The 26,197-nt window shown below is 34.4% G+C and overlaps 1 protein-coding gene across 7 annotated transcripts in view; it reads left to right on the forward strand.

Annotated features, from left to right (window-relative positions):
* Positions 1-26,197, forward strand: part of PAK5 (p21 (RAC1) activated kinase 5) — a 455,979-nt gene that overhangs the window by 336,285 nt on the left and 93,497 nt on the right. The gene's annotated exons all lie outside the window — the stretch shown is intronic.

Consider the following 26,197-nt stretch of genomic DNA (forward strand, 5'->3'; position numbering starts at 1 on the left):
ATATATTATCCTTGATGAATACGGGTGGATGAGTATAGTCTGGTCTAGTGTCTTTATACTACCAAGCTATCATTCAGCAATGTCTGGTTCTCTATGTAAAGATGTCTGGTCCACTCTCTCTAACCTTATAGGTGGATTCAAATAATGAATATTTTTTACTCACAGGAGGGGGGAGAAGGGAGTTCCCAATTTCCAGCCAATCATATTGTCCCCTATACCTCAGCTCAATTTGATTTCTCCATTCTATTGAGTTCTTGTTACCAATCATAACTGGTTCCCCATTTGTGAAGTCCTGTTTTTTTGTTCTGCACTTCCCAAAGCTATAAAAGAAAGCTGTTCCCATCATTTAGGATCTTAACTTTACTAAAGAAGCTGAGGTCTTATTTATGTTTTATATTTATTTTAGTTATTATATTTATATATATATATATTACAGATAATAAATAATGCTATTTATTATATTTATTTGATTTAATAAATTACAATTTACTAATAATTGATCATGCTCAGGACTTCGTGCCTTGGTTTACCTTCCTTTTCATTGTTACATCTCTCAAATTCTCAACGATTCCTCATATCAAAAGCCAGACTGATTGAGAGTCTTATTATTGTAGTTGTTCACTGATGTCTGACTTTTTGTGACCCTGTGACCATACTATACATTAGGCTTTCCTGGCAAAGATTCTGGAGTGATGTATAATTTCATTCTCTGGTAGATTAAGGCAAAAACAGGTTAAGTGACTTGCCCAGAGTCATGCAGCTACTAAATGTCTGAGACTGAATTTGAAGGGCAGGTCTTCCTGACTTCAGACCCAGTAGTCCATCTACTAAGCCAACTAGCTCTCTCATAGAGACTCCCAAATCCTAGCTTCTCAGCCCCAATGAATTCAATTCAATTTGGTAAGTATTTCTCTTCATTTATAATGTTGTTTATGTCCTAGGAACTAAAGATACAAAGAGATCAAAGAAAAGCATCCATTCTCTCAAAAAGCTTTCATTGATTAAAGAGATATAATATGTATATAAGTTCATATAATTTAAGATGGAGAAAATACTAACAAGGCAGAGTTGGGGGCCGGGCATGGGGAGGTTTACAGAAAAGTGATCAGGAAAAATTTTTGTAGTAACTGCTACCTGGGTTGTGCCTTGAAGGAGAAAAGGACTTCTAAGAGTTGGAAGTAATGCAGATCCAAAATGCCATCTTTGTGGATTTAGGAGGCAGATGACAAAAGGTATTGAGGGAAATAACTAGTTTAGAACTGGGAGTATGTAGAATCATATGACAAATGGACAAATGGAAAAGCTAAGTGGGAGCCATATTATAGAGGGCTACATGTATTAGATTGGAGATTTTTTTATCATTTATCTTAGAAACAATAGAGAGCCACTTAATATTTTTTAATTGGGGAATGTTGTAGTCAAATATATATTTTAGTAATAATACTTATACTGTAGAATACCTAATAATTTCCTAAAGTTGGATCATAAAAAAGAGACAACAGAATGATTATATTGCCTGCAAGGATGACCATATTTGCTAAGAAATGTTTATGGAGTGCCAAAAAAGTTGTGGTTTGGGTTTTTTTGTTTTGTTTTTTAGCACTAAAAAAGGAAAGAATTATCAAAATACAGTAAGGCTAATTTTTCTACTATGTCATTCAATACCTAAGAAAGAACCAGATTTTCAGTTGCATAACCATATTGCGTTGCTCAATTCTGTTACCATCTTTTGAGTTTGATATAGATTGAAAATAGATAGCCTCTGGCTCCAGTGGACCTCTCAATTTCATAATGATATTGAATTATATATAGCATGAGAAGACCTGCATAGTTTGTTATCTGCACCATTAAAAGGAGTACTTATACTGATGAGTTCACAGATAATTAAGTTTTATTCCAGACCAATATTGGTGAATCTCTGAACAAAAAATAGAATAATAAAAAAATTAAATAATTAGAAATCAAAGAAGACCATAAGTCATATAGAGCCATATAGTCCCTCTTTTATATTTTTTGTTAAATCAAACATTTAATGTTTGTGTGTGTGTGTGTGTTAAATGGCAAAATTAGGCTTGATAAAAGGGAAATTTTATTATTTTTTAATATAGTTTTTTATTTACAAGTTATATGCATGGGTTATTTTACAGCTTTGACAATTGCCAAAACTTTTGTTCCCATTTTTTCCCTTTCTTCCTTCTACTCCCTTGCCCAGATGGCAGATTGACCAATACATGTTAAATAAAACATTTAATGTTGTTACAAGCAACTAAACTTGCTTAGTAATTTTTTACATTTAAATTAAATCATTTCAGTGAATGAAGTACAAAAGATGATTTCATTTACTCACTCTCAGCATTCTTTTTCCTTTCATTTTCTTTTACTTATCTACCATTCAGGCCTTTCCTAAGCTTTTACCCTTTCTCTAGCATTACTGCCCTCCCTTCATATTCTCAGCCTTTTTGCAAGCCAATATGATTCTAACAGTTGGCCATTCTTTGATCTCTTGGAACTCCTGCCATATCACTGGTTATACCTCGCTAAACCCAAACCCCAGATTTCCCAGTATCTTTTTCCTTTACTCCTACACACATGGTGCTGAAGAGATCTGGAGAAAGTCATATGAAACTGTGATGACTGTGCCCGTTATAAATGTGTGTTAATGTGTATAAAGGAATTGCACATGTTTAACATATATTGGATCACTTGCCAACTGGGAGGTGGGAGGGAGGGGAAAAAATTAGAACACAGGGTTTTGTTGGATTAAATGTCCAAAATTATCCATGTACGTATTTTGAAAATAAAAAGCTTTAATTTAAAAAATATGTGTGTTAGCTAATATGAACTAGGCTCTCACTGCAACAAGGCAATCTTCTCATTCCTCTTTTCTTACCACAGCCGCTGTTCTAAACCTTTTCTGCCATGACATCTTGTTATTACTATCTTCCCAGCTGAGGACCTCATCACAAAAAAATGAGACCATTGGCTAAAATCTCCTCCTTCTTTCACATTATACTCACTTCACTCTTATCAGTCTCAGATAAAGAATATTCCCTCTGTTACCAAAGTTAATCCTGCTACATATACCCTAAATTTCATATCTTTGTTTATTCTCCACCCTCTTGCTAGCTTTTGTTTCCTGCTTCTTACAAACACACTTAAAGCCTTTTCCCATCCTTTTTTATTTTATTTATTTATTTATTGCTCAGACAATTGGGGCTAAGTGACTTGCCTAGGATCACACAGCTAGAATGTGTTAAGTGTCTGAGGGCATATTTGAACTCGTGTCCTCCTGACTTCAGGGCTGGTGCTCTATCTTTTTTTTTTTTAATTTTATTTTATTTAATAATAACTTTGTATTGATAGAATCCATGCCAGGATAATTTTTTTACAACATTATCCCTTGCACTCGCTTATGTTTCGTTTTTTCCCCTCCCTTCCTCCACCCCCCCCCAAGATGGCAAGCAGTCCTATATATGTTAAATATGTTGCAGTATATCCTAGATACAATACATATTTGCAGAACCGAACAGTTCTCCCGCTGCACAGGGAGAATTGGATTCAGAAGGTAAAAATAACTCGGGAAGAAAATCAAAAATGCAAATAGTTCACATTCATTTCCCAGTGTTCCTTCTTTGGGTGTAGCTGTTTCTGTCCATCATTTATCCATTGAAACTCAGTTAAGTCTCTTTGTCATAGAAATCCACTTCCATCAGAATACATCCTCATACAATATCGTTGTTGAAGTGTATAATGATCTCCTGGTTCTGCTCATCTCACTTAGCATCAGTCCATGTAGGTCTCTCCAAGCCTCTCTGTATTCATCCTGCTGGTCATTCCTTACAGAGCAATAATATTCCATAACATTCATATACCACAATTTACCTACCATTCTCCAATTGATGGGCATCCACTCATTTTCCAGTTTCTAGCCAGTACAAACAGGGCTGCTACAAACATTTTGGCACATACAGGTCCCTTTCCCTTCTTTAGTATTTCTTTGGGATATAAGCCCAATAGAAACACTGCTGGATCAAAGGGTATGCACAGTTTGATAACTTTTTGGGCATAATTCCAGATTGCTCTCCAGAATGGCTGGATTCGTTCACAACTCCACCAACAATGCATCAGTGTCCCCGTTTTCCCGCATCCCCTCCAACATTCATCATTATTTTTTCCTGTCATCTTAGCCAATCTGACAGGTGTGTAGTGATATCTCAGAGTTGTCTTAATTTGCATTTCTCTGATCAATAGTGATTTGGAACACTCTTTCATGTGAGTGGTAATAGTTTCAATTTCTTCATCTGAAAATTGTCTGTTCATATCCTTTGACCATTTATCAATTGGAGAATGGCTTGATTTTTTATAAATTTGAGTCAGTTCTCTATATATTTTGGAAATGAGGCCTTTATCAGAACCTTTAATTGTAAAGATGTTTTCCCAGTTTGTTGCTTCCCTACTAATCTTGTTTGCATTCGTTCTGTTTGTACAAAGGCTTTTTAATTTGATATAATCAAAACTTTCTATTTTGTGATCGGTAATGGTCTCTAGTTCATCTTTGGTCACAAATTTCTTTCTCCTCCACAAGTCTAAGAGATAAACTATCCTATGTTCCTCTAATTTATTTATAATCTCGTTCTTTATGCCTAGGTCATGGATCCATTTTGATCTTATCTTGGTATGTGGTGTTAAGTGTGGGTCCTTGCCTAATTTCTGCCATACTAATTTCCAGTTATCCCAGCAGTTTTTATCAAATAATGAAATCTTATCCCAAAATTTAGAATCTTTGGGTTTGTCAAACACTAGATTGCTATAGTTGACTATTCTGTCTTGTGAACCTAACCTTTTCCACTGATCCACTAATCTATTTCTTAGCCAATACCAAATGGTTTTGGTGACTGCTGCTTTAGAATATAATTTTAGATCAGGTACAGCTAGACCACCTTCATATGATTTTTTTTTCATTAATTCCCTTGAGATTCTCGACTTTTTATTGTTCCATATGAATTTTGTTGTTATTTTTTCTAAATCATTAAAATATTTTCTTGGAAGTCTGATTGGTATAGCACTAAATAAATAGATTAGTTTAGGGAGTATTGTCATCTTTATTATATTCGCTCGGCTTATCCAAGAGCACTTAATATTTTTCCAATTATTTAAGTCTGACTTTATTTGTGTGAAAACTTTTTTGTAATTTTGCTCAAATAATTCCTGACTTTTCTTTGGTAGGTAGATTCCCAAATATTTTATGCTATCAACAGTTATTTTGAATGGAATTTCTCTTTGTATCTCTTGCTCTTGGATTTTGTTGGTGGTGTGTAAGAATGCTGAGGATTTATGGGGATTTATTTTATATCCTGCTACTTTGCTAAAATTATGAATTATTTTTAATAGCTTTTTAGTAGAATCTCTGGGATTCTCTAGGTATACCATCATATCATTTGCAAAGAGTGATAGTTTGGTTTCCTCATTGCCTACTCTAATTCCTTTCATCTCTTTCTCGACTCTTATTGCAGAGGCTAGTGTTTCTAATACAATATTGAATAATAATGGTGATAGTGGGCAACCTTGCTTCACTCCAGATCTTACTGGGAAAGGTTTCAGTTTTTCCCCATTGCATATGATGCTTACTGAAGGTTTTAAATATATGCTAACTATTTTAAGGAAAAGTCCTTTTATTCCTATGCTCTCAAGTGTTTTTATTAGGAATGGCTGTTGGATTTTATCAAATACTTTTTCTGCATCTATTGAGATGATCATATGGTTTTTGTTTGGTTGGTTGTTGATATAGTCAATTATGTTAATAGTTTTCCTAATATTGAATGGGTGGTGCTCTATCCACTGCACCACCTAGCTGCCCCCAGCAATTGAAATTTCTAACCAAGATTTTCAAAGTTTTAGGAGAGGAAGAGAGCTGAACTAGATAGTGAGCTTCCTCTTATGCTTTAAACCCCAAAGTGCCTATGGGCAAGTAGAAGCAGTTTACTTATGTGTTTCTTTCACTCTTTCATTCCCTTTACACTCTTTAGCTGATTAAAATAAAGGGAAAGTTGTTTAAGTAAATGCTGTAATAAATTTTCATATGCACACATTCTCTTATGCACGTATCATGCTACTGGTGGAATTATTTAAATGTCTACTCAGACTAATTGCCTAGAAGAAAGAAAGTATTTTCTTTCTTTCTCCCTTTTCCTTTCTTCCTTCGTTCATTCCTGCTGTAAGGGTCAGAGGACAAACGTTATGTTCAGTGTAACCAGGAGGTAAACAAGTGGAAATACTTGAAAGCCCCAGAAGCAACTTCTGTGTGCAAAAAGAGACCACATGGTGGGCAGAAACTCAAGCCATATTGAGGTAGCTTCTTAATTGAAGTGTCTCCTTCTCTGATTGGCTGTACGTGTGACCTCATAAAATCTATATAAGCTGTAAGGAGGAGGAGCTCGCTGTCTTTTCACCTGGAGATCTGCTGGGAGTAGGAACTAAGAGAGTGCAGGAGGTCAAAGAGTAGGATATAGACATGTGAATAAAAGTTCCTGAGCTTGCACACAACTGCTCTCAAATGCTCTATTGCATTCCACCTGCTGTTCATGTGAAATAGCAGCCAGAGACCTCTGAAGACCTCAGAAAGAGGTAAGCTTGGTATAGACAGTGACCAGAGATTTCTCAGAGGCCCTGGGAATTAGGAGAGACTTGCAACAGCAAATGCAAAGCTAAACATTTACAGCCTGCTTTCCTTCTAAAACTTCCTTTGTGTGTCTTTAGATTAAGAAGTTCAAATAAAAATCCTGAAACCAAACACAATTCTGGAAACTACTTGGAATGATGTAAAAAAATGCCTAAATTTTAGGGACCTGTATGTGCACGAATGTTTGTGGCAGCCCTGTTTGTAGGGGCTAGAAACTGGAAATTGAATGGATGCCCATCAGTTGGAGAATGGCTAAATAAATTGTGGTATATGAATGTTATGGAATATTATTGTTCTGTAGGAAATGAGCAGCAGGATGAATACAGAGAAGCCTGGAGAGACTTACATGAACTGATGCTAAATGAAATGAACAGAACCAGGAGATCATTATGAACTTCAGCAACGATACTGTATGAGGATGTATTCTGATGGAAGTGGATTTCGACAAAGAGAAGATCTAACTCAGTTCCAATTGATCAATGATGGACAGAAGCAGCTACATCCAGAGAAGGAACACTGGGAAATGAATATAAACTTTTTGCACTTTTGTTTTTCTTCCCAGGTTATTTTTACCTTCTGAATCCAACTCTCCCTGTGCAACAAGAGAACTGTTTGGTTCTGCACACATATATTGTATCTAGGATACACTGTGATATATTTAACATATGTTAAAGGACTGCTTGCCATCTAGGAAAAAGGATGAAGGGAGGGAAGGGAAAAGTCAGAAGAGAAGTGAGTGCAAGGGATAATGTTGTAAAAAATTACCCAGGCATATGTTTTGTCAATAAAAAGTTAAGATAAAAAAAAAAGAAATAGAAAAAAAAGCTAAATTTTGCATGCCTTTTGATTCTACTACTGGACACATACCCTTTGATCCTACTTCTGGGTATATATCTGAAAGAAGATCAAAAGCAGAAATGTTCCCATATATATCAGAATTCTCAGAACAGCACTTTTTTGAGGTATCAAAAATCTTGAAGCAAAGTGAGTGCCCTTTATCTGAGAAATAGCTGGATAAAACATAGTATAACTATGTGATGCAGTTGTGTTGTGTAGTTAGAAAAGACTTCTATGCGGAATTCAGAGAAGCATGGGAAGATCTGTGCAGACTGAAACAGAGTGAAGTAAACAGAATCAGAAGGACAAGGGACACATCGGTTTCAGTCAAGTAAATTGAAAGAAAATTAAAAGCCAAAACCCTTTGTCACAAGAAAAGGTTCAATTCAATGAAGGCAGATAGTGCACAATATATACAAAATTTATATATATATATATATATATATATAAAACAAAAGATATCATTAACACTTTAGTTTTTTAATAAAAAGGGAAAAAAATCCAAGGAGAACAGGACAAAATGAGTTAATAAGGCAGAGACCAGAACATATTGTAATAAGGGTCTCTGCTTTATGCCACCCTAAAAAACAAAAACATCACCTGGATTGTGGACAGTTCTGTATCTTTAGGTAATAGACAAATAATGTAGCTGCTTCATCTTTTCAATTCTGGTTCCACAGATTATTAAAGAGCAAAAAAGAACTCAGGAACAGAACATGCTTCTAAGAAATGAAAGTGCTTCTGAGGGAGAAAGGCCCATTAAAAATCAATGAAATCAGGATGACTGCAAGAACAGGTTCATTTCTGTGGATGGGTAGAAGATAATGACTTTACTATTTATTAATTTCACTAAGAAAATAAATATCAGCTTTTGACTCAGAATTTGCAAGAAGAGTCTTATGAACAAAAGGGAACTAGTGTTGTCCTTTCCAACTATTCCTCTGCAGCATTTTAATTCACTAATTTTCCACCATTTTAAAGATTTATACTATAGTGCTTGTCTAAGGGTCCATGCAGATCCAGGATGAAACTTGTGTCTTCACCTCTGGAATTATACAGATTGGACTCAAGCAAGGTGTTTTGCCAGATCACTTTTTTTTTTTTTGGCTTTTCCTTCCCCACTCAGAGTTTCCCCTGGGAAATCTCAGAGTGCACCTACAGTATATATCTGTGTCTAATTCCTCAGAAGCAAAAAAACAGGTTTTCAGTTTCCATACATGTATTTAAAGTAACAGTGCATATAACAGGTTACATGTTTCCAGGTTACATGAAGGGGAAAAAACACAATTGTTTCCATTTGATCTTGAGATGGCTATCTCCTATGTGGCTGCCAAAGTATGTGAAACATCAGTATTTATGTCACATTTTGAGAAGCCAGTCAGGCTAAGATGGCATTGCCTTATTTTGGCTACTTCTGAGTACCTGCTCTTGCCTGTTTTTGTTTTTATTTTTATTTTTTTAATTTTAGATGGACGCAACTAAATTAGTGACGTAGGAGCAGGGAAGGGTGGGGATGAATGAGTGGCAGCTTTCCATCTCTGATTAGGACATAAACAATTAGATGACGATAACATATCATTCCTTATGCCTTCCTTTAAGATGAAGAAGATGGGCAGGAACAAGCTAGGGGAAAGTGGGGGGGAATAATTCCTTTGAAATTACAGTCACTGATTTGCGGGATTCTTTACATTATTTTCTTTTGTAGGGACTGTTCATTTTAAAATATGCCTTTATTATTATAAATAAAAGGTTTTATTCTAACATGTATAAAGAACCCAAAGTAATCCATAAATGATTGATACAATTCTCCTCCCATTCTGGTAAGCCCATCTTTCTCCATAATCTTAAAGTACTACATACCAATAGGATCAACCTGTCATTTGGACCCCCACCCTCAAAAAGAAAAATTACAGGGGAATTGCTAGTAGGGCAGTCATCTCATGATTCCAGTGAATACCATTTCATCCTGGAGATGATACAAGCATTCAGCCTTCAGGTACTACCATGAGGGTTTGACCTCCCTAGAAAGGAAACATACTTTCCAATGAATTTGAAGTGCCCAATTAATCTAAGTCTTGGAAGCATTTTTGTTTTGGGAAGTTGAAACCAAGAAGAAAAACAAGTGAAGAATGGAGTGAGCCCCAGACTTCCAGTTTCTGCCCTTTATAAAGAAAGGTACTGGGAGAAGTTTGGTATTCCACCTACTAGCCCCTTAGGGGAATAAGCATGTACATGATGCTTACTATGAATCAAGCACTTCACTAAGCATTTTTTTTACAAATATCACATTTGAGATAAATAACCCGAATAATGAAGGGCAAAATTCAAGTCTTTTGCATCTTTATATATTGTGACAGCCCCATTCCTTGGGGCTTTTCTAGCCTTGAAGAGGCTGATTATGTCCAGGAATATCTCCTGCTCTATCTTGAAGGATAGATGGATTTCAGAGTTCTTAAACATATAATTGGTATCAAGACAAAGCCAAGGCTAACACTGACCAAGAAATGCCTGAAAACTGGATTCCAGGATCCCTCTGACCAATAAATTTTGTCTTCCATTTAAGAATCTAAGGTTCAGGTCATCGCCTAAGCTACAGCTGCCATTTCTGGGGCTGAATATTTTTTATTTCACTTTCTAAGACCAGGAACAGGAGCTTAGACCAAAGATTAAGTATACTTCTCTCCTTACTGCTGGAATGTGCTGGTGAATCTGCTGGCTTCAAATCTCTTCTCACTCCAAACTATTCTCCATTTAGCTACTAAAGTGATTTCCCCAAAATGAGAAAGTTAACTTCAATAACTTCCTCTTGCCTCCAGAACAAGTATAAACTGCTCTGTTAAGCATTCAAAGCCCTTCATCACCTCTTACTTTTCCAGTCTCCTTATGCCTTTACTCTGATCAGGTCTGAAAACAAATGACCGAAAAAGTCATAGAGGTTTTGCATCCTCTGTGAACTCTGAAAATACCAGACTCCTATCACAGTGATTATCACAACCACAGTTGAAATGAACTTTAGAAATGAAATTTAGAAAATAAAACCAAAAAGCTATGAATGGTCATAAGCAAAGAGCTTTCATTATTCCATTAGAAAAGGAAAACTAAATGCCAGCTGGAGCCTTCTCTAGTAGGAAATCCACTTTTGTGTGGACAAATCCCAGTACATATACTAGTGACTACTAGTGAGCTAGAGCACTGATAATGAGGCAACAGTGACACAAGTTGGTTCATGGCAGGCCTCCATGACTGGAACTCGGATCCTGCAGGTGCTTGTCTGAGCTCAGGAGCTCAACTTTGAAAAACAGGGTGTCTCCTATTAGTAAAAACAGAGGGTTTGGCATGGGGATTCTGACACTCCCCAAAATGTACTCTTTCCAGACTGCTTGATTGTTCCACAATCAAGATACTCATCTCTTGGCTCCAGGCATTTTCTCAGACTGTGGCCCACACCTGGAAGACACTTCTTTGCCCTGACCACTGAACCTCATCCTGCCTTCTTTTAAGTCCCAACTAAAATCCCACCTCCTAAGGAAGCCTTCCCTATCCCTTCAATCCAGTGTCTTCCCTCTGTTAATTATTTCCTGTTGATGCAGCATATAGCTTGCTTATATATGTTTGTATGTTGTCTTCCTCATTAGTTTGTAAGCTCTTTGAGAAAAAGAATTGTGCTTTTTTTTTTTTTTTTTTTTTTTTTCGGTATGCTGTGTTCAGCATATTGTCTGTCTCTTATTAGGTGCTTAATATTTGTTGAATTAATAAAAATATCAAACTAAGAGCAATCATAATAGAGTTATGTAGTTTTATGGCCTGCAAAGTACTTTACAAACATCTGCCAGAAAGTAAAATGAAAAGGCCTAAACAAAGGCTTCCTATCTAAAAGTGACTCGAGTTAATAAGGTAACTCTTTTTTTTTTCTTTTTTTTTTTAATTTTTATTTAATAATTACTTTATATTGACACTCGTTTCTGTTCCGATTTTTTTTTTCCCTCCCTCCCTCCACCCCCTCTCCTAGATGGCAAGCAGTCCTTTATATGTTGGATATGTTGCAGTATATCCTAGATACAATATATGTTTGCAGAACCGAACAGTTCTCTTGTTGCATAGGGAGAATTGGATTCAGAAGGTATAAATAACCCGGGAAGAAAAACAAAAATGCAGATAGTTCACATTCGTTTCCCAGTGTTCTTTCTTGGGGTGTAGCTGCTTTTGTCCGTCATTTATCAATTGAAACTCAGGTCTCTTTGTCAAAGAAATCCACTTCCATCAAAATATGTCCTCATACAATATCGTTGTCGAAGTGTATAATGATCTCCTGGTTCTGCTCATTTCACTTAGCATCAGTTCATGTAAGTCTCGCCAGTCCTCTCTGTATTCATCCTGCTGGTCATTTCTTACAGAACAATAATATTCCATAACATTCATATACCACAATTTACCCAGCCATTCTCCAATTGATGGGCATCCATTCATTTTCCAGTTTCTAGCCACTACAAACAGGGCTGCTACAAACATTTTGGCACATACAGGTCCCTTCCCTTTTTTAGTATTTCTTTGGGGTATAAGCCCAATAGAAACACTGCTGGATCAAAGGGTATGCACAATTTGATAACTTTTTGGGCATAATTCCAGATTGTTCTCCAGAATGGTTGGATTCGTTCACAACTCCACCAACAATGTATTAGTGTCCCAGTTTTCCCGCATCCCCTCCAACATTCATCATTATTTTTTCCTGTCATCTTAGCCAATCTGACAGGTGTGTAGTGGTATCTCAGAGTTGTCTTAATGTGCATTTCTCTGATCAATAATGATTTGGAACACTCTTTCATATGAGTGGTAATAGTTTCAATTTCATCCTCTGAAAATTGTCTGTTGGAGAATGGCTTGATTTAATAAGGTAACTCTTGATCAACCCACTACAGTTATAAAAAGGAAAATGCAAATTTGTTGATCTTAGAAAGGTGAAAGCCAGTCTCAAATTAAGAAGACAAAGTGTTACCATTGCTGTTCTAAGCTTTTCATTTGGCCTAAAAAGAAAGCCTTGGGTTTTTATTCACAAAGCTCATTTTCTGTCTTTTTTTTTTTTTTTGACTGACATTCAAGATGTAATCTTTCTTTTAAAAAAAAAAGTTTTATTGTAATTTTAGTAACCAGCCACAAAAATAATCAAATACACAAAAGAAGAAATAACATATTACATAGAGCCCTTGGCAATTCACAATTTAGAGCCAAATTAAACAACAACAAGCAAACCGGGAAAAAAAATGATTTAGCATTGTTCTTTTTAAAGTATGTCTCTTCCTTCTTTCCTTTGTCTTTCTATCTCCCTCTGTTCCTTCTTTCTTGTTTTCTTTCTTTCCTTCCCTTGAAATACACACTCATGTTTATGGTTTGTCTATAATCTCATTTTTCTATCATCTGATGTGGATTTTTAACATGTTTCTCATAAACTTCCTATTATCATCTTATAATGCCAGCAATTTTAACATTTCATATGAATTTAGCAATCTGTATTTACTTCTTATATTAATACAATTTGATTAATCAGTCTCTATTTCTTGAGATTCCAATTTTTTGCTATTATAAATAGAACAGTTATGAATGCTTTTTTACAGAAGGTTCTCCCCGCCTTTTTATGATATATTTTTTTAATTTCCTTTTTTTTATTCATAAGTCATATGCATGTGTAATTTTACAGCATTGACAATTGCCAAATCCTTTGTTCCAATTTTTCCCCTTCCTCCCCCCCTCCTCTCCCCCAGATGGCAGGTTGACCAATACATGTTAAATTTTTATGATATATTTGTGATAAAGTCCTGGCAAGAACTTACAAGATCTATTGATTAGCTATGTGATTCTTATTGAATATTGCAACATTCTTCTGTAGTCCCATCAACAGTATTAAGTTTTTAACTATGGCCCTTTTATTTTTTTCTTTCATTTAAATAAAAAAATTTTTAAAGTATTTAGATTGATAAAGTTTATTGTTGTGTATGTTGTAGAGCATGGGTCCAAACCCGTTTTTGTTTTGCTTTTTTTGATCATATAACTCTAGTTTTCCCAGTAGTAATTTTTGTGAAATAGTGAATTCATTTTCTAGTTTTTTTAATGTATAAATTAGTCAAACTGTTTTTAAAAAATAAATTAGGTTCTTTGCTTTTTCTCATTCTTAATTTTTTGCTGTGGATTTTTTTTTGCCATTTTAGTGTTATAAAATAAAACCTTAAATTTCAAAATTTAATAGGGAATTTAGTTGGTTTTTCATTTTTAAATAATTAATTTTTCCTTTTTAAATTATATATCTTTTACATGTTACCCCATTGAGATGTGTATGTACACTTGTGTGTGATTATGTGTGCATACACATACATATATATATATATATATATGTATTACTAGTGTTTTAAACATGCGTCAGTTCATTATAAATATGGAATGTTAGTCACAATTTACTGAAATTTTGTCAAACTATTTCTTTTTCAGTTTTTTAATAATGAAACCCATCAGTTTTTTTTTTTTTTTTCCTGGATTTTTGGAAAGGCTCTATGATTTTGTCCATACAGTAGGAATTTTTTTTTTTTTTTTTTTTTTTTTTTGGGCTGGGGCAATTGGGGTTAACTGACTTGCCCAAGGTCACATAGCTAGGAAGTGTTAAGTGTCTGAAGCCAGATTTAAACTAAAGTCTTCCTGACTTCAGGACTAGTACTCTATCCACTGCGCCACCTAGCTGCTCCAAGGAAATTTTTAAAAAAATTTTAATAGTATTTTATCCCTTACAGTTACATATAAAGAAAATTTTTAGCATTTATGTTTTGAAAGATTTTGAGTTCCAGATTTTCAATCCAATATAGATTAGACATATGCAATAATGTAAAACACATTTCCACATTAGCCATGTTGGGAAGAAGACTAGAATAAAAGGGGGAAAAAATGGGGAAAAAAAAAAAAAGTAAAATGTCATATGCTTTTTTTCCCCCTGAGGCAATTAGGGTTAAGTGGCTTACCAGGGTCACATAGCTAGGAAGTATTAAGTGTCTGAGATCAGATTGGTACTCAAGTCTTCCTGACTTCAGGGTTGGGTCTCTATTTACTGTGCCAACTAGCTGCCCCAATGTTGTATGCTTTGACCTACATTCAGACTCTTTCTTTCTCTGGATATGGATAGTATTTTTCATAATGAAGTGCTTGGACTTGTCTTGGATCATTGTATTTCTGAGAAGAGCTAAGTGAATTATAGTTTATCATCACACAATGCCCTCCTGGTTCTTCTTTTTTCACTTAAGATCAGTTCATGTAAGTCTTCCAAATTTTACTGAAATCCCACCTCCTCACATCATTTCTTATACTACAGTAGTATTCCATTACATTCATATACCACAACTTGTTCAGCTATTCCCCAGTTCCTCTCAATTTCTAATTCTTTGCCAACACAAAAAGAGGTACTATCAATTTTTGTATGTATGGGTCCTTTTCTCTTTTTATGCTATCTTTGGGTGACAGACATGACAATGATGTTGCTGGTGTGCACAATTTGATTATTGGGCATAGTTCCAAATTGCTCTCCAGAATAGCTGGATCAGATCACAGCTCTACTACTAATGCATTAGGATCCCAATTTCCTCATATCTTCTCCAACATTTATAATTTTCCTTTTTTGTAATATTAGCTAATCAGATAGGAGTGAGGTAGTATCTCAGAGTTGTTTAAAATTTGTTTTTCTCTAATCAATAATTATTTAGAATATATTTTATATGATTTTAGAGAGCTTTGATTTCTTCATCTGAAAATTGCTTATTCATATCTTTTGCCCATTTATGAATTGGGAAAATGACTTGTATTCTTATAGTTTGATTCAGTCCTTTATCTGAAAAATGAGGGCTTTTTTTGAGACATTTTCTGTTAAAAAATTAATTCCCAACCTTCTCCTTTCCTTCTAATCTTGGTTATATTAGTTTTGTTTATGCAAAAGCTTTTTGGATCAAAATAATCAAAATTATCCATTTTGCATTTTTTTCATGCTCTGTCTTTTGTTTGATCATAAATTCTTCCCTTCTCTATATTTCCTTCACCCTCCTAATTTGCTTATGATATCACCCTTTATACCTATATCATGTATCCATTTTGACCTTATGTTAGTATATGGTATGAGATTTCTTAGCAGTTTTTACCAAAATAGTAAGTTCTTATCCCAGAGATTGAAGTCTTAGGATTTATCAAACAGTAGATTACTATAATCATTTATTTCTACTGTGTTTTATGTATCTAATCTATTCTATTGATCTACTAGTCGATTTCTTAGCCAGTACCAAATAGTTTTGATGAATGCCACTTTATAATATAATTTTCATCTGCTACTCTTAAACCATTTTCCTTTGCACTTTTTCCATTAATTCATAGGAAATTCTTAATATGGGAATTCCTTACAGTCACAATCATCAGAAACATTAAATAAATCTCAGAGAGTAACCCAGTGCACATAAAAATTAAATGACTTAACTAGAGGTTAAATAGGTAGGTAATATCACTGGTGAGTTTTGAAGCTAGGTTTTTTGACTCCAAAACTCTGTTCCACTTGGTGTATCATGGTACTTTTACTTAATCTTTTAAAATCTCTTTGATGCTAGAAAAAATAAATATAAGGAGGCAACTGGGTGGCACAGTGCACTGACCCTGAAGTCAGGAAGACCTGAATTCAAATTTAGCCTCAAACACTGACTAGCTGGGAGACAAATTACTTAAACCTATTTACCTCAAAAAAAAAAGGAGGAGTGTGTGAAATAAAACATGCGTAAAACACATGTTGATTTTGTTTAAAAAGTTTTGATCCTTTTTATGGCATTATTATTTTCCAATGATATTGGCTCCAAATATTTCTTGTGATAAATAAGTATTAATTAAACAAAGTTTATCAACTCATTGATCTTATGTGCTCTTCCCCCATCCTATCTTCTGCCACTCCTTTCCAGAGTGTAAGAGGTCTCCTTTAAGGTCTGAGGGTTTTTTAAATAACTTTATTGATAGAACTCATGCCAGGGTAATTTTTAACAACATTATCTCTTGCATTCACTTCGGTTCTCATTTTTCCCCTTCCTCCCTCCACCCCATCCCCCAGATGGCAAGCAGTCCTTTACATGTTGAATAGGTTACAGTATATCCTGGATACAATATATGTGTGTAGAACCAGTTTTCTTGTTGCACAGGGAGAATTGAATTCAGAAGGTATAAATAATCTGGGAAGAAAAACATAAATGCAAGCAGTTTATATTCATTTCCCAGTGTTCTTTCTTTGGGTGTAGCTGCTTCTGTCCATCTTTGATCAATTGAAACTGAATTAGCTCTCTTTATCGAAGAGATCCACTTCCATCAGAATACAAACTCAAACAGTATCGTTGTTGAGGTATATAGTGATCTCCTGGTTCTGCTCATTTCACTTAGCATCAGTTCATGTAAGTCTTCCCAGTCCTCTCTGTATTCATCCTGCTGGTCACTTCTTACAGAACAATAATATTCCATAACATTCATATACCACAATTTACTCAACCATTCTCCAATTGATGGGCATCCATTCATTTTCCAGCTTCTAGCCACTACAAACAGGGCTGCCACAAACATTTTGACACATACAGGTCCCTTTCCCTTCTTTAGTATCTCTTTGGGGTATAAGCCCAGTAGAAACACTGCTGGATCAAGAGTATGCACAGTTTGATAACTTTTTGAGCATAGTTCCAAATTGCTCTCCAGAATGGCTGGATGTGTTCACAATTCCACCAACAATGTATCAGTGTCCCTGTTTTCCCACATCCCCTCCAACATTCCACATTATTTTTCCCTGTCACTCTAGCCAATCTGACAGGTGTGTAGTGGTATTTCAGAGTTGTCTTAATTTGCATTTCTCTGATTAATAATGATTTGGAGCATATTTTCATAGGTCTAAAAATAGTTTCAATTTCTTCATCTGAGAATTGTCTGTTCATATCCTTTGACCATTTATCAATTGGAGAATGGTTTGATTTCTTATAAATTAGAATCAATTCTCTACATATTTGGAAATGAGTGGTTATCAGAACCTTTGACTGTAAAAATGTTTTCCCAGTTTATTGTTTCCCTTCTAATCTTGTCTAATCTTGTCTAATTGTTTGTACAAAAACTTTTCAATTTGAAATAATCAAAATTTTCTATTTTGTGGTCAATAGTGATCTCTAGTTCTTCTTTGGTCATAAATTCCTCCCTCTTCCACAGGTCTGCGAGTTAAACTATCCTATGCTCTTCCAATTTATTTATAGTCTCATTCTTTATGCCAAGGTCATGAACCCATTTTGACCTTATCTTGGTGTACGGTGTTAAGTGTGGGTCAATGCCTAGTTTCTGCCATACTAATTTCCAATTTTCCCAGCAATTTTTGTCAAATAGTGCATTCTTATCCCAGAAAGTGGGGTTTTTGGGTTTGTCAAACACTATATTATTAAAGTTATTGGCTGTTTTGTCCTTTGAACCTAACCTATTCCATTGATCAACTAGTCTATTTCTTAGCCAATACCAGATGGTTTTAGTAAGGCCTGAGGTTTAAGACTTCAGTTCCCTTGACTATCTAAGGGTCAAAGTCCTGAAGTCTTTCAACGTTGCTGTTCTTTACAATATTGTGATCATTGTTTCTATCCTCATTATTCTGCTTACTTTGTCTTATTTTTTTAGGGAGAGAAACTTGATCTTTATTAATCAGTTTGATCACAGAAAATACACAGGCTTTTCTTAGAAATATAGATGCCAGATATTTATTCCTTAACTATTCAAATAAACTTTTAGAAAAATCATATGAAAACATTCAGCCTGTCTGTTAAACACTAAAAAGACCATGTTTCTACGTCTTTTTAAAAGATTTTTTATTTTTAAAACATATGCATATATAGTTTTCAACATTCAACATTCACCATTGCAAAAACTTGTGTTCCATATTTTTTGTCCCTCATCTGCCCCCCCCCACCCCTTCCCCTAGATGGCAAGTAATCCAATATATGTTAAACATATGCAATTCTTCTATCCATATTTCTACAATTATCGTGCTGCACAAGAAAAATCAGATCAACAACGAGAAAGAAAATAAAATGTAAGCAAACAACAATAAAAAAAGTGAAAATGTTATGCTGTGATCCATCCCCAGTTCTCTCATCCACCAGTACTCTCTGGTGCAGATGCCTCTTTCATCACAAGACCTTTGAAACTCACCTGAATCACTTCACTGTTGAAAAGAGCCATGCCTATCAGAATTGATCATTTTATGGTCTTCTTGTTGCCATGTACAATGATCTACCAGTTCTGCTCATTTCACTCAGCATCAGTTTATGTAGGTCTCTCTGAAATCATCCTGCTGGGCATTTCGTACAGAACAATAATAATAACATTCATATACCACAATTTATTCAGCCATTCTCCAACTGATGGGCATCCACTCAGTTTCCAGTTTCTGCCCACTACAAACAGGGCTGCCACAAACATTTTTGTACATGTGGTTCCCTTTTCCTCCTTTAAGATCTCTTTGGGATACAAGCCCAATAGAAACAATGCCAGATCAAAGGGTATGTACAATTTGATAGCCCTACATATTGCTCTCCAGAATGGTTGGGTCTTACTTTCTATGTAATGTGGGTTTTTCTAAATTCTTCATTATTATATACCAGGTCAACTTGGATCAGAGCAGAATTCTGCTTTCAATGTGCTTCAGCCAGTGGTGGCAGGCTGACGAATTACAGCAGTGCCCCAGGAACATCTCTTAAGAGTAAAAAAAAAAAAAAAAAAAAAATGATTTCACAACCTTTTTTGCGATTTTTTTAAATGTACCTGGAAGTATTCAATACTAAAAGAATACTTCCTGTTGAATAATCTTTGTTGCTAAAGAGATGTTCTGTTTGTAGAAGGATCCCCCAGACAAATGCTCTTATGTCCTGCTAGTAATGACCTAAACCCCTCACACTATAAAAAAATGAAAGTGTGTTTCTAGTGATCTGAAAGCAGATTCTGGAAATGTATTGACCCACAAAGATATTTGCCAATTGCTTCTGCATTAACATGACCAACATGTGGCCCCCTTCCTCCTTCTCTTCCTCATTTTTCTTACTCTCACATTGATTCCTGCACTGACAGAGAACAGAAGCACCTGTCTGCAGAGATTACTGAACTATGAAATTGATGCAAAAAACCTGGTTTATTAGAAACAAGATGTGCAATGTATTTAAATTTATTTTAGGCCTTCTGCCTGATTGCTTTGGGCATATCATGATTTTTTGGAGGGCCCTGAACACATGCTATTTGATTTTTGCCTTACAGACCAATTAGAATTCATCTGAACTATTACATCTGTTTTTACATTGACCTAACCAGCTTGCAAAGCAAATGTACGTCACCTCCTTCCTGGTTCTCTGCCACATTGTGGAGGCCATTAATTGTAGGGATATGAATTCTTCCGTTTTAGCTTGGAGACACATGAGTGGACCAGAAATTAGAACTATACAGATTTCTGAAGTAAAACTGATCACAGGATTCTTAAAATGGACAACAAAGCTTTGACAGCATATCAGAAACTTGTGGCCCCATCCACACTAAAAGTCTGAGGACCTTTTTAGGGCAGGAATTGTCACATTGAGTTAATTTAGTACTTTTCCCTCCACAGTAGTTGACTCATGTCAGATGCAGGGACAAGAAGGTACCAAGTGCTGCCTCCAAAATCTAATTGGGAGGAGGAAATCAGCTACCACCAAATTCACATTATTATGTACATTGGAAGAACCAAGCAGGAAGAGTGTGGGGGGGGAAATCTACCAGTACTTTCCTGAACATCACCATTACCCTTTAACCCATTTATCTGAAATGGTATTCATTGGATTTTGGATTTATAGAAGTTGCAAATTGATGCAGCTATTCCAGAAAACAGTTTGGAATTATCCCAGAAACAAGACTATATATGTTCTTAGGTCCAAGGATCTGACTGCTGAATATATATATATATATATATATATATATGTGTGTGTGTGTGTGTGTGTGTGTGTGTGTGTGTAATATTCACTATTATAGAGAAATTTTATAGATATTACATTCATTATAATATTTATTACATAGCTTATACATATTAGGAGAGATTAAAAAGTAGAAAGGTCCTTTGTAGAACAAACATCATAGAAGTACACTCATGGTAGCAAAAAACCAAAATAAAACACATGCAACTTAATGGATGGCTTTTGATTTGGAAATGGCTAATAAGATTATACTATATTAATTTACAGAATATTATATAGTAAGAAATTATAAATATGAGGAATTCAGACAAACATTGTAAGACTTATATAAACTAATAGAGCTTAAAGAGGCAGAATAAAAAATATATATAGCCAATGACTACTTTTATTAAAACAAAAAGAACATTTAAGTGTGTGATTGAAATGACCAATCGTGGCCCCAGACAACATGAAAAATAAAACCCCTTTCTTTCATTAGACAGTAGAAGGATTATGTATGCCAAATGTTACATATGTTATCAGACTTAGTCACAGTGCTAATTGGTTTTATTTAATTATTTTATTTAATCAGGAAAAGCTGAGTGCATAGATGTCAATCCAGGCTTTACTATGATATTCAGACAAAATTCATTAAGGAAACTTTCATTTAAAAAAATTAAATTCTTCCTTACACATAACACCTTAAACCTCAGGTTATTATGTTTATCACTGGAATAAACTCAAAAAATTTGCTTTTTTCTTCTGTCTCAGGGTAACTTCCAAGCTTTTAACACCACTATAAAGATGAGTTGGTAGGTCTCTCAATCAAATCAATCAGTGGTATTGAGCTGACCAGACTTGGGAACTTGTCAGACGATTTTGAAAGGAAATGCACATATGAGATTTTCCTGAGTAGTAGAGAGCATGCAACTTGTGATTCAACAGATAAAAATCTTAATTTACCATTTGACCCATGCCTGGAAGTTATGTTATCTACAGTCACAAAGAACTGAAGCATTACAAAGGGGAAGATATGTATGAGGGGGTGTATTATGTGTATATCTGTGTTTTGAAAAGATTATCTCTGATTCAGTTTTATTAAGTAAATACCTTAAAAGTAAGTGGTTTAAAATGCTTTCATAAGTTTTTAAAATACAGAATTAGTTATATGAGTTTGTACTTTCATAATGCAAATGTTTTATTCAAGTCAGATATTAAGCATTATCTTGCAGGCAATGTGCTATTATTACTTAGAATATATTCTGGTAGAATATATATATTTAAAAATATAGACTATCACTTAGCAGAAAGGAAAGCCTATCTGTTATTTTGCAAATGAAGTTTTTTTTTCTTTGAAAGGAAAATGTTAATTGTAAATGAAATCTGTCTAGCAGTTAACCTGTATTTCAAAACCAACTGCTAAAAATAGCATATCTAATGGAATTGCAGCTGTCTCTTTAAATAGATCAGATTTTACTATACCATATTTTATAGGAGAGTACAGATAAATTATACTTTCCTCAAGCTATCAATAAACATATAGAACTCAGAAAAGTCACCAAAGACAGCTAACTTGTAGAACTTGAATTCTCTGAATATTCAGTACTATTCTGTTGTTGAGTTGTTCAGTCATGTCTGATTCTTTATGACCCCATGGACCACACTGTCCATGGCATTTTCTTGACACTGGTTTGGTTTGCCACTTCCTTCTCCAGTAGATTAAGGAAAATAGGTTAAGTGACTTGTCCAAGTTCATAGAGAATAGTAAATATATAAGACCAATTTTGAACTTGGGTGTTTCTGACTCCAAGATGAATACATAAGACCAAAAAAAAAAAAAAAAAAAATCCAAACTCTTAGCCAATTAGATTGATTTCTAGTCATGGCAAAATTCTAGAATTCACTTATTAATTGAAGAGTTTGTGAAGTGGAGAAGGAAGCAGTGATCACTATAAACTGCTAATGATTTATGTAAATCAAACTGATGCTTTCTTTTTTAGATAGGGTTATTTGATTGGTCATAGAAATACCATATACATCATATGCCTAAGTTTTAGCAAATATTCAATAAATTTTCTCAAAATATACTTGTAGAAATGATGTTTACTCAATCTAATAACACAAGCTGTGAAAAAAAAACAACATCACTTTGGGACAGTTTGAGCTCAAAGCTTTTTTTTTTTTTTTTTTTTTAATGTATCCCACAAGAAAACAAAATGAGTGTTTATTTCCAGCATATATAGATTTATTTTACATACATTTTGTGTACATTGCAAAGCATACACAAAAGAAGCTTTTAGAGGCACATAGGTGACATAATAATTAAAACATTGGAGGTAGAGTCAAGGAAAAAAAACCTGAGTTCAAAACCTGCCTTAAATGCTTAACTATGCCATCTTGAAAAAATTAACATCCCTAGGCTCCAATTTCCTCATCTTAAAAAATGTGATAGTTGGAGTCAATAACCCCAAGATACTATTTAGTTCTAAATTTATGATTCTATTGAATAAAAAGGGATGGAAATCATCAATTTATATATCAGTGATTTCAAAAAACACATTTGTGTTTTGAAAGCAAAGTTATTGAAAATGTTTAGTTATTTCTGGAAAAAAAAAAATTTCCTATATGTATCCCAGAAAATAGGGTGAGTCTATAAATAATAGTCTGTTAGGAATTAATTATCCAGTTAATTTGATCAATGTAGCTAGAGAAGCAGGTGATTTGCTTTTTCTTACTTTTCTATGGTAAGATACACAATACATCAATCAAGTAATAGATGATGACAGTCAGTGAACATAACAGCTTTTCAACAGGAGTAATGTTTCTTTCTGTGTAGATATTCACCATACACAATGCAAACACAAGTAAAAGCAAATTGTCTTTCATTTCAGCACTGCAGAGAGTTTTTGATTTAAATCCATTCCTCATTCTTTTTGTACTTTTGCCTAATGAATTATATTATGCCTTAATTTCCTATTCAATTTTGGATATTTAGTTGTAGTTTTGTATAAGAGTGAAGAAAAACAAGAAAACCATGATAGAGCACAGTGTATAAAAAGAGGGGAAATAATTAAATCTAGAAGAGGAGGGGAGGGCTAAATTGTAAAGAGCTCTAAACAGAGAAGTCAATATTTGACCTTAGATTTAATAAGGAGTCAGTGAACTTTACTGATAATGAGGTGATATAGTCAGATATGCATTTTATTAAGATCACTTCAGTAAGTGCAGAAGGGATAGACTGGAGTGGGGCAAGACTTGCAGAAGGCAGGGACCACTTACAGGCTGATCTAGGAGAAAAGTTATGAGGGCCACATATCAGCCATGTGAGGGCAGAGAAGGGAACCTGTGTTGAGAAATTCTGGATATGTAGAAATAAAATGATTTGACTAATGGTTAGATATGAGTTGAGAATGACAGGAAGTTTGCAAACCTAGGTGACTGGCGGAATGGTGATGATCTGGAGATAAATAAGAAAGTTTAGAAAATATGGCAACTTCAGTGCAGATCCCAAACCATCCACATCTGCTCTTTCTATGCCCTACTCAAAAGTGAAGAGAGAGATTAGGGAAGGACCACTGCTAGTCACTGTTCTGGAATACTGGACCTGCCTTTTCCCTTCAAGGTATCTGTTACAGACATGTAGTGATTGGAAGGGACAGTGGGTAAGTTTAGTGGGGGAACAGAGAAGTAATTTTTCAATGCTTTGGGTCCCTAAATTTGGATTTGGTATAATTGCTTGAGGGACTTAAATTTAGTAGTAAAATTTGAAGGTTGGATACCCATGTATCTGTGAGAAAGGGGAGAGTTGGGATGATGGTGCTATTAAGTGAAGGGCAAATGAAAACCATTAGTTACAAAAAGAGTAAATTGCAACATTTTCCCATCATCTAATTATTTGGTCACACACCCCTTGGAATCATGCCTTAACCCCCGAGAGAACATTGAATCCCACTCTGGACTCAGAAGGTAATACAGTTGTGTTAATCCAGAACTGATTAAATGACCAAACCTTAAGAGTAATCAATAATAGATTAATGTCAAAAAGAAGGGAGATCTCTCTGAAAGTATTCTAGGGACCTTCCTTTCACCTGTTCTATTTGAAATTTTTATCAATGACCTGTATGAAAACAGAAATAGCATACTTACCAAAAATGCAATTGTCACAAAGCTGGGAGTAATGTAGAAAAATGAGCATTTAAAAAGTTCTTAATAGGCTACACCAATGTTCTAAAACTAATAACATGAAGTTATTGCCTAAATGAAAATTCCTCTACTCAAGTTCAAATAATCTAATGTACAAATACAGAATGGTCTGTATATGGATAGACAAAAAAGTTTATGTAAAAATTAGATAGATGATGCAGGTTCAACATGAGTCAGTGTAACAACCAAAATTGTCTGTGTGATCTTAGACTATGTCAAAGGGGAGCTGTTAGTCCCAGGATCCATTGTCCTGTATAGACCTATCTAGAGTATGACATTTAGTCATAGGAAGGATTTTGACAAGTTGAACAACCCAGATAGATGAGAGGATTTCAGATAGTTGTCTTGAAGCATTTGAAGGCATGGAATACAAAAGAGGGATTATATTTATTCTGCTTGGTCTAAGAAAGTAGGAAAAATTAATTGGTAGTTAGGAAGAAAAAGATTTTACTTTACATTAAGAAATTATTTTCCAACTATGGAGCTGTTCAAAGGTAGAGTGGGTGATCTCTCGAGTAGTAGCATCTCTATTCCTGGAGGTGTTTGCAAAGAGGCAGGGTGGGGTTAGGTTGGGAGAATGTTATAAAGGGAATTTTGGTTTTGATATAGGTTGAACCAGGTGTCGTTAGTGTCTTTCAATTTTGAAATTGTAATTTATCATCCTTATTTCCTTCTAAATATTATTGCCTTTCCTTACTCAAGTCTATTCTGATATCTCTCAAACTATATTAACTCACTCTCTCTTCTGTCTATTTCCATTCAAGAAATATTCTGTGTCAACTAAAAGAAAGTTCCAGCCTCTTATTTATTTCTTGACATTCAAAGTTTTCTAAAAAGCTTAAAAGGCTTAATTTTTATTTCAAATCAATCTTTTTTTTAGAAATATGATACAAAATTATAATTATACATTGTCATTTTAAAATTTTAAAATAAATAAATAAATAAAATTTAATTTTTTTTCCACATTGCCATATATTTTCAAATGACAGGCTTAAATTGTAGACTCCTTTTTTATTAGTCAAAAAGCTATCATTCTGATTATCTCAAGAATACTTTAATTGATTCCAATGCTGTTTAGTGATCACATTTATTTTAAAAGTTTAATATGGAAGCAGTTGTGCTAAAAAAAACATACTTCTGTGGAAGTTTTCTATAAACACTCAGTGTATCACATATTGAGATCCTTCATATTATTATTTAATGAATAATTGCCAGCAAATTACTTAACATTTCTAAAATTGAGAAACAGCAAACATGAATGCAATAAGGTTCAACGTAAATGTTTGCAAATTCACAGTTAAATTGAATAATTTTTAAAAAGCATTTTATGATGTTGTTTTAAATGATTTTCAGTATCTCAGAATTAATCTACTATAGATGATAAATATAAAATGTGTAGTCTGTAAATGCCTGGGTAAAATCTGCTTGTGACCTGTCAGTCATAAATTCATCGTATCAGATCTACCCAAATAAAGGTCTTTTAAACCAAATCTCTCTC

The sequence above is a fragment of the Antechinus flavipes genome, chromosome 2, assembly GCF_016432865.1.
Source record: "Antechinus flavipes isolate AdamAnt ecotype Samford, QLD, Australia chromosome 2, AdamAnt_v2, whole genome shotgun sequence".
NCBI lineage: Eukaryota > Metazoa > Chordata > Mammalia > Dasyuromorphia > Dasyuridae > Antechinus > Antechinus flavipes.